The sequence below is a fragment of the Akebia trifoliata genome, chromosome 4 (assembly GCF_017979445.1).
Source record: "Akebia trifoliata isolate Shusen 1 chromosome 4, ASM1797944v1, whole genome shotgun sequence".
NCBI classification, from domain to species: Eukaryota; Viridiplantae; Streptophyta; class Magnoliopsida; order Ranunculales; family Lardizabalaceae; genus Akebia; species Akebia trifoliata.
This window is the reverse complement of record NC_141378.1, coordinates 24,467,158-24,474,394: the sequence shown is the minus strand read 5'-3', so window position 1 is coordinate 24,474,394 and position 7,237 is coordinate 24,467,158.

Below are 7,237 nucleotides of genomic sequence, written 5' to 3'. Positions count from 1 at the left end.
TGATTCGAACCAGTCGAAGTGATTTTTTAGGAGGAAATCTATGGGTTTCGAGTTTCGACTGTGCGAATTCCGACACATCTTCTCCGGCCCCCAATCCGAATCAGTCGGAGTGATTTTTCGGAGGAAGGTTTCGACTGTGCGAACTCCGACAGATTGAGGACGAAGGTATTTTTCTGGATTTTTTTTCGGATCGGATATTATCAGATATCCGATATATTTTTCGGATTCGAATTCGAATGTTTGTTAGGTATATCCGATCGGATTTGAATTCGAATTCGGATAGTATTGTTTTTTTTTCGGATTCGAAATCGGATATAGTACTATCCGATCAGATACATATCCATTGACAGGCCTAGCTCAATGTAATATCTGTCAGCAAAATAAGGCGGAAGCTATCTCACCTCCTGGTCTTCTTAATTAATCCCTTGCCAGTCCCAGATGATGTTTGGGTAGATTTTATTGATGGGTTGTCCTTTTCCAATGGGTAGACTACTATTTTGGTGGTTGTCGATCGTTCATCGAAATATGCCCATTTTGCTGCCCTCTCGCATCCTTAAACTACAACTACTGTTGCTGATGTTTTTGTACGGGACATTGTTCGTTTGCATGGGATGCCTTATACCACTGTCAGTGATTGCAACCCCATTTTTTAAAGTAACTTTTGGGAAGCATTTTTTGCACTGCAAGACATCCAATTGTGTCGTAGTTCAGCCTGTCATCCCCAAACATACGGTTAAACCGAAATTACCAATCGCACCTTGGATTGTTACCTTCATTGTTTCACAGGTCAAAAACCTTTTGCTTGGACACGTTGGTTACCTGGGCCGAATGGTGGTTCAACACCAACTATCATTCTACAATTAAGATGACCCCTTTCCAGGCTGTGTATAGTCACCTGCCGCCCTCCATCTCAACTTACCTTCTTGATTCTATTAACATTCATGTGGTTGATATTACCTTATGGGATCGTGATCGTGCTCTCCAACTTTTAAAGGATCATTTTCAAGAGGCTCAAGCTCATATGAAATTGTATACAGATGGTACTGAGCGTAGTTTTGAGATCAATGATTGGGTCTACTTACAATTGCAACATATCGCCAGTCCACAGCTGCTTCGTTTCAAAATTCTCACCTTGCTTTAATGAGCCTTTTCGAATTACTACTAAGATTGGTCTTGTTGCCTATAAGTTGAACTTCCTGTGGGGTGTCGAATCCACCCAGTTTTTCATGTCTCTGCTTTGAAGCTGAAGTTAGGTGCCAACGTTACTTCCGATCCAAACTTACAAATTCTTATTGATGTTTCTGATTGGGTACCTGAGAAAATTCTTGATTGTGGTTTATTCAAGCGGAACAATCGTGTTGTCACTCGATAGCTCATGGAGGAGGTTACTTGAGAAGATTGTCATGTTTTCAGTGCTCGCTTTCCAGATTTTTCGGTTTGAGGACAAACTGTGTTTCATGGGGGGTCAGATGTTAGGAAACCGATATATTTAGAATGTACTGTTACTAGAGTGTCCTAATTTAGGAAGTTGCTTATTAGAAAGTCCTAATTTTATTCATTGTTTGTTTAAGATGTTCAATCAAAATAGAAGTCTGTTTAGGAAGTTCAATCAAAGTAGAACTCTGTTTATTGTTTTATATATAAAGATTCTATTGTAATCCTTGAAGGGAGTTCAATAATAAAATTCTGGTTTTTGGGTGGTTAATCTCCAATCAAAGAGTCTTAACAAATTCCTCTGCTATTTGATCTTGAATCTTAAGCAAGTCTGAGAATTGAGACAAAACCTTGTAAAAGACCTATTATGTTTTCAATTGTTTCCTTAATTCTTTGATCAAAGTAGTCTTGCCTACACCTAACATCCCATATACCCCGACTACCTTGATTTTCTTATCCTTCAATGCCTCGATGATTTGCTTCATAACAGATCTTCTGGATGCCAAATCCTGAAAATCTCTCACGAGAATTGATTCTATACTTTGAGGAGGTACCGGTTCTGATACATTAGCAGCGCTACCAAAGCTTTCTCCTTTACTCTGGATCTAGTATACGATGTCGCTTCTTTGTCAAGCTGATAACGAGTGCAACGCCACCACCCTTTGGACCAACTATTGATCAATTCGGCTTCATCATTCAATCGTAAAAATTCACCATCACTGAAGGTGTCCACCTGGTTAATCCAAGCTTCAACCTCTTTGATCGAATTTCCTCTTCGCCAAGCTGTTTCCATCAATCATTCTATGTGATTCCTCTTCCTTGCGAGTTCCTCAATCCTTTTTTTCAAGTTTCGCATGTTACTCTCGTAATTAAGGGCATAACCAATTTCGCCCCAAAGAGCAAAAATTGATGAACACTTAAGAAGTTCTTTAAAGATCGAATCACGCACTCCATTTTTTTTGAAGACTTACTATAAGTTTTATGAGGTCCCTCGTTGAATAAGTTTTGAGTCTCTTCACCTACTCACCATCGTTAATTTTGTTCTTTCTCATCTTTTTATCCTTCCTACTCTCATCAACCTCCTCTTGAACCCTCTTTTCCACAACATCCCCCTTGAACCATCATTTCCAAAATATCCTCTTCAACACTCTTCTCCACAACCTTCTAAATTATCCTTCCCACTTCCCCTTCTCCTCTCCCTCCCTATACCATTTCCCCTCACTATCTCATTACCACTCCCACTACCACTCTTCTCCTGAACTTCCTTCACTTTCCCTTTGCTTTTCTTCTTCTTTGTCTCATATATGTATTTTTATTCCATCTGTAGAAGATTTTAATTTTTTCACCTGTCTTGGTTCATCTTCTTTCCCTTGTGCCTTCTACAAATACAAATTATAAGAATTTATAAAAAATGATGAACAAATTAATTTAAATAAGTTGAACTAACACATTAATGTAAATAAGTTGCACTCCTACTTAGCTGATATGTCTTGACATGTTTTGGAGGATCGTATGTCTTAATTAATTCCTCATCAATTTGAATTGTACCTAAATTCAAAACATCCTTAACAATTTTTTTTTTCTTCTCACTTTTTGTCAACTTCAAATTTCTCACAACATGTGTCCAATATTTTAAATTCCATTAAAAATTTGTACAATAAAATAATTTTATTATAAATAAATATATATTTTTACCTTGCATTCTTTCAAATTACCGTCAACAGTCTTATTCCACAAATATGTTACGGATTCCCATTTTAAATATCTAGACCACAAATCCTTATTAACTATATTTTCTATCTTCGGGGTTAAAATATGCTCAAAATGTCCATGTCTATCACTTTACAAAATATATTTAATAGTTTGAATTAATTAACGAAATCAAATATTTAAATACAATGGTTAACAATTTTTACTTGTTGGACATATGTGCATCTGTATATATTATACGTAGTCCTATCAACCACTTCTCCAAGTTTTATCATGGCTTGTGCCAACTCTTTGTACACCGCCATTCCCCAAGGATATTCATTGAAAGCGTCCAAATCTTTGACAAGCTCAATGTATATTAGCAAGATTGCATCATTGCTAGTTGGTAGTAAAAAAATACCGATAACATAGAGAAGACTCAACTTCAAAAAATCACCACTGGAAATCCCTGGAGTCTCCAATGAAACGGAAACATTCTTGGTAAGAATCTTCTTAGAAATGAGGAAATATGTTTGCTTAATGATCTTCTTATTATTTTCAAGTGATCAGACTACAACCTCCTTATCTATCACACATCTCAATCCTAATATAATAGTAACATCTACCAGGGAAATCTTTAAATCTTCGTCGCCAAAAGAAAATGTCAAAATTGGTTGATGTTTTTCCATTAAGATAGTAATAAGCATCTGTAGTTGTATTATCTTCATTATCTTCAAATCGTATAATTTACCAAAGCATGTACCTTTAAATGCCTCGATTTGTTCTTCAATTAAACCCTAATTTTTTTATAAGATTACCAATACTCGAGCGGAGTTTTCCTTTCCCTTACAGTATTGATAAAAAATAGGAAAAATTACTTAAATGATCCTCATAGAGGGATTCTTTGTCAATAGTCCCAAAGTTTTCAATGGTTGCTTAGCAAGACATTCAGTAAAAGTTTTTCTTTCTAAATGATCATTGGACCTCATCTCCCACATTTCTCAAGATTTAATGTCCTAATCATTTGAACTCATCATTTTCATCCAAAAATTAGATTTTTGACATCTCAATCAAGTTTCAGAGATTTCATTCTGTCAAAAAGGATTAAAGAAATAAGAAGAAGCCATTTTCAAGGGGTTTTTTTCAAACATTTTGAAGATGTATGAAAAAAAAAACTAGGATATTTTTCACTCTTTTTCTTAGTTTTTGATTGAAAATCGATCAATAATGGTTCTTTTGGGTTAAAATCATTTAAACAAGTAGTTATCTCAAGTTTTTAGTTGAATTTTACGTATATTAAAAATGGGTGGGTTTTACCAGTATCGAGTTCACCACTTTTTATTTAAACAAATGGTGAGCTTGACAGTAATTAAAAAAGTGTCGAGTTTGACAATAAATAAAAATGGTGAGCTCGATAGTAAATAGCGGTAAGTTCAACAGTAAAAAAAATGAGAAATCTATGCTTAATAAAAAAGCGTCGAGTTCGATAGTAAAAATTGTGAACTCAATATTACAAGGGACCATTAAGAAGGAAAAAGTTTACTAAATTTCTTGTCAAGCTAACGCGTAAAACTTAAGGACTATTTAGAAAGAAACCCTTATGTGAGAATCCTTTAAGTCATTTTACCTAAAAAATAAATAAGCAACAACAAAATAAAATCTAAAATTTCAATTGATAAAAAAAACAAAAAAATATACCATACATACCATATTTTGAGTTCAAAAAATCTTTGACGTCAATAACACGAGATAACTACACCATTTATATCAAGGACTTTTAATATAAAAAATTTATTTAGTTAAATAAATTCGGTTGAATTCGAAATAAATTACAGTCGAGTTCAATTATATTACAATCGAATTCAACGATATGACCAAATTACACTTTCTGTGATCATCTGTTTTGATTGGTCCCACACCTAAATTCATTAATCCAAGGAGATACCCAATTAAAACTGTAATTAAGGTGGAGCCATTTAAATGATGGGTTGCAAGATTCATACTGTTTGGCACTTTGGCTGATCCTAAGTACTTACTATTCTTTGGTCTACCTTTTGTAAATTTCATCTTTTCTCCAATAATAATAAATAATAAAAAAACTGATTTAAGTTCATTTAAATAATTAGTATAATTATAATTTTTCTTAATATAAGGTAGATTTGTAATGAAAAACACAGTTGATTCCGCGAATTATTAATCTACTAATATATATATTCAAAATATCAGAGGAATGAATGTGGTGGACCATTAAAATTGCCTCAAATACCAGGTACCAAGTCATCTCAGTCGACATCTTAAAATGAGAATAAAGGAATAAGTTTCAAACTAATTTTTGTTTTTTTATTTCTTTAATATATTTGTCTTTTTGTTGGTGTGGAACCTCCACCGTTGTTCTTTTGCCAACACCAACCCCAGCCCCGACAATGGTGCATATTGATAAGAGATAATGCCCATTCCAATATTATCATAACCGGGTCCACTACAACCTTATCATCATCACATAATATTTTAATATACAGAAATATTTGCTACCTTATGAAGTTTAACTCACTCCAACTTAATGGGACTGGACCGATTATGAATTTTCAGTCTTCAATATTAATAGTTCGTATTTTTGTAACAAAATTTTATTTTTTGTTTTTGTTTTTTGTTTTTTGATAATGGGGGTTTTTGGACTTATGTCCGTCTAGGGGACCGGATGAGCCAGGGTTGGAGCCAATCATCCATACTTTCCAAGTAATTCAGTTCATCAACTTTGTAGTAAAGCTCCGTTTAGAAGTCAACCTTAAATTAAGTATTTTTCGAACAATCACCATGATTCAGAAATTCCACTCCTAATCACATGATCAAAAATAAGTTTACTAAAAAATCTAAAAGTTTGGTAAGCCAAGGCTAGTTATGAATCCAGATGCATGATAAGTCAATATCAATGCCCAACTGATCTGAGTTCGATAACATCGTAACTCTAAAAAAGAAAATTAGTTGGTGTGAGATTTTTAAGGCATCTAACATTTTGAAAATTTTGGTATGAATCCTCTAAGGTTTCCATTTATTTTCAAAATCAAACTTTTTGAAAATTTTGATGTGAATCCTCTAGGATTTCCATTTATTTTCAAAATCAAACTCTTCGAAAATTTTGGTATGAATCTTTTAATGTTTTCATTTATTTTCAAAAAACAAACTCATTGATGTAAGACCTCTAAGGCATCCGACTTTTCGAAAATTCTGGTATGAATTCTCTAAGGTTTCTATTTATTTTCAAAAATCAAACTCATTGGTGTAAGACCTCTAAGATAACCAATTTTTTGAAAATTTTGATATGAATCCTCCAGGGTTTTCATATATTTTCAAAATCAAGCTCATTAGTATGAGATCTCTAAGGCATCCAACTTTTCAAACCCTCAAATATAATTTCAAGTAAATTTTTAATTAAGTTCCTACAAACCCTAGCCCAAGAAATGTGGCCCTCATGAGTTCGAGAAAAGAAACTCCAACTTTTCGAACCCTAGACTGTGAGTTTAAGTAGGTTTTAATGAAGCTCCTACAAACCCCAACCTGAGAAACATGGCCCTCATGATTTCTAAATCGAGAAAAGAAACTCTAACTTTTCGAGCCTTAGAATGTGTGCTCAAATAGGATTTAATGAAGTTCTTATAAATTCAAGCTTGAAAATATCATGGTTTCGATCTTGAGTCCAAAGATTCGCGGTTTCATCTAACCATTTTTCAAGTCCAAAGTTACTATGACTTCATCCAATCATTCTGAGTTCAAAATATCACAACTCTTTCAATTTTTTTGAGCTCAACAATACCGTGGCTCCAATTAATCAACGTACAATCATTTCAAGACTTTATTGAGCTGCAGCATGAAGATACTGAGGTTTCATCATCCAGAGTTCGAAGAAACTGAGACTCTGTTCATATCCTTTTATCATTACATGCATTCACTACATACACGTACTCTTTACAAAAAATTTCTCGAGTTTTATTGATGTTTTATCTCATTTTGTCAACGAGAGTTTTAACGCTCCAGGATCTTACACTTTTAATCGAGAAGAGTTTACACTCGAAGATTCGATCAATGCTCAAAGCACTACACAAACAAACACTGCACT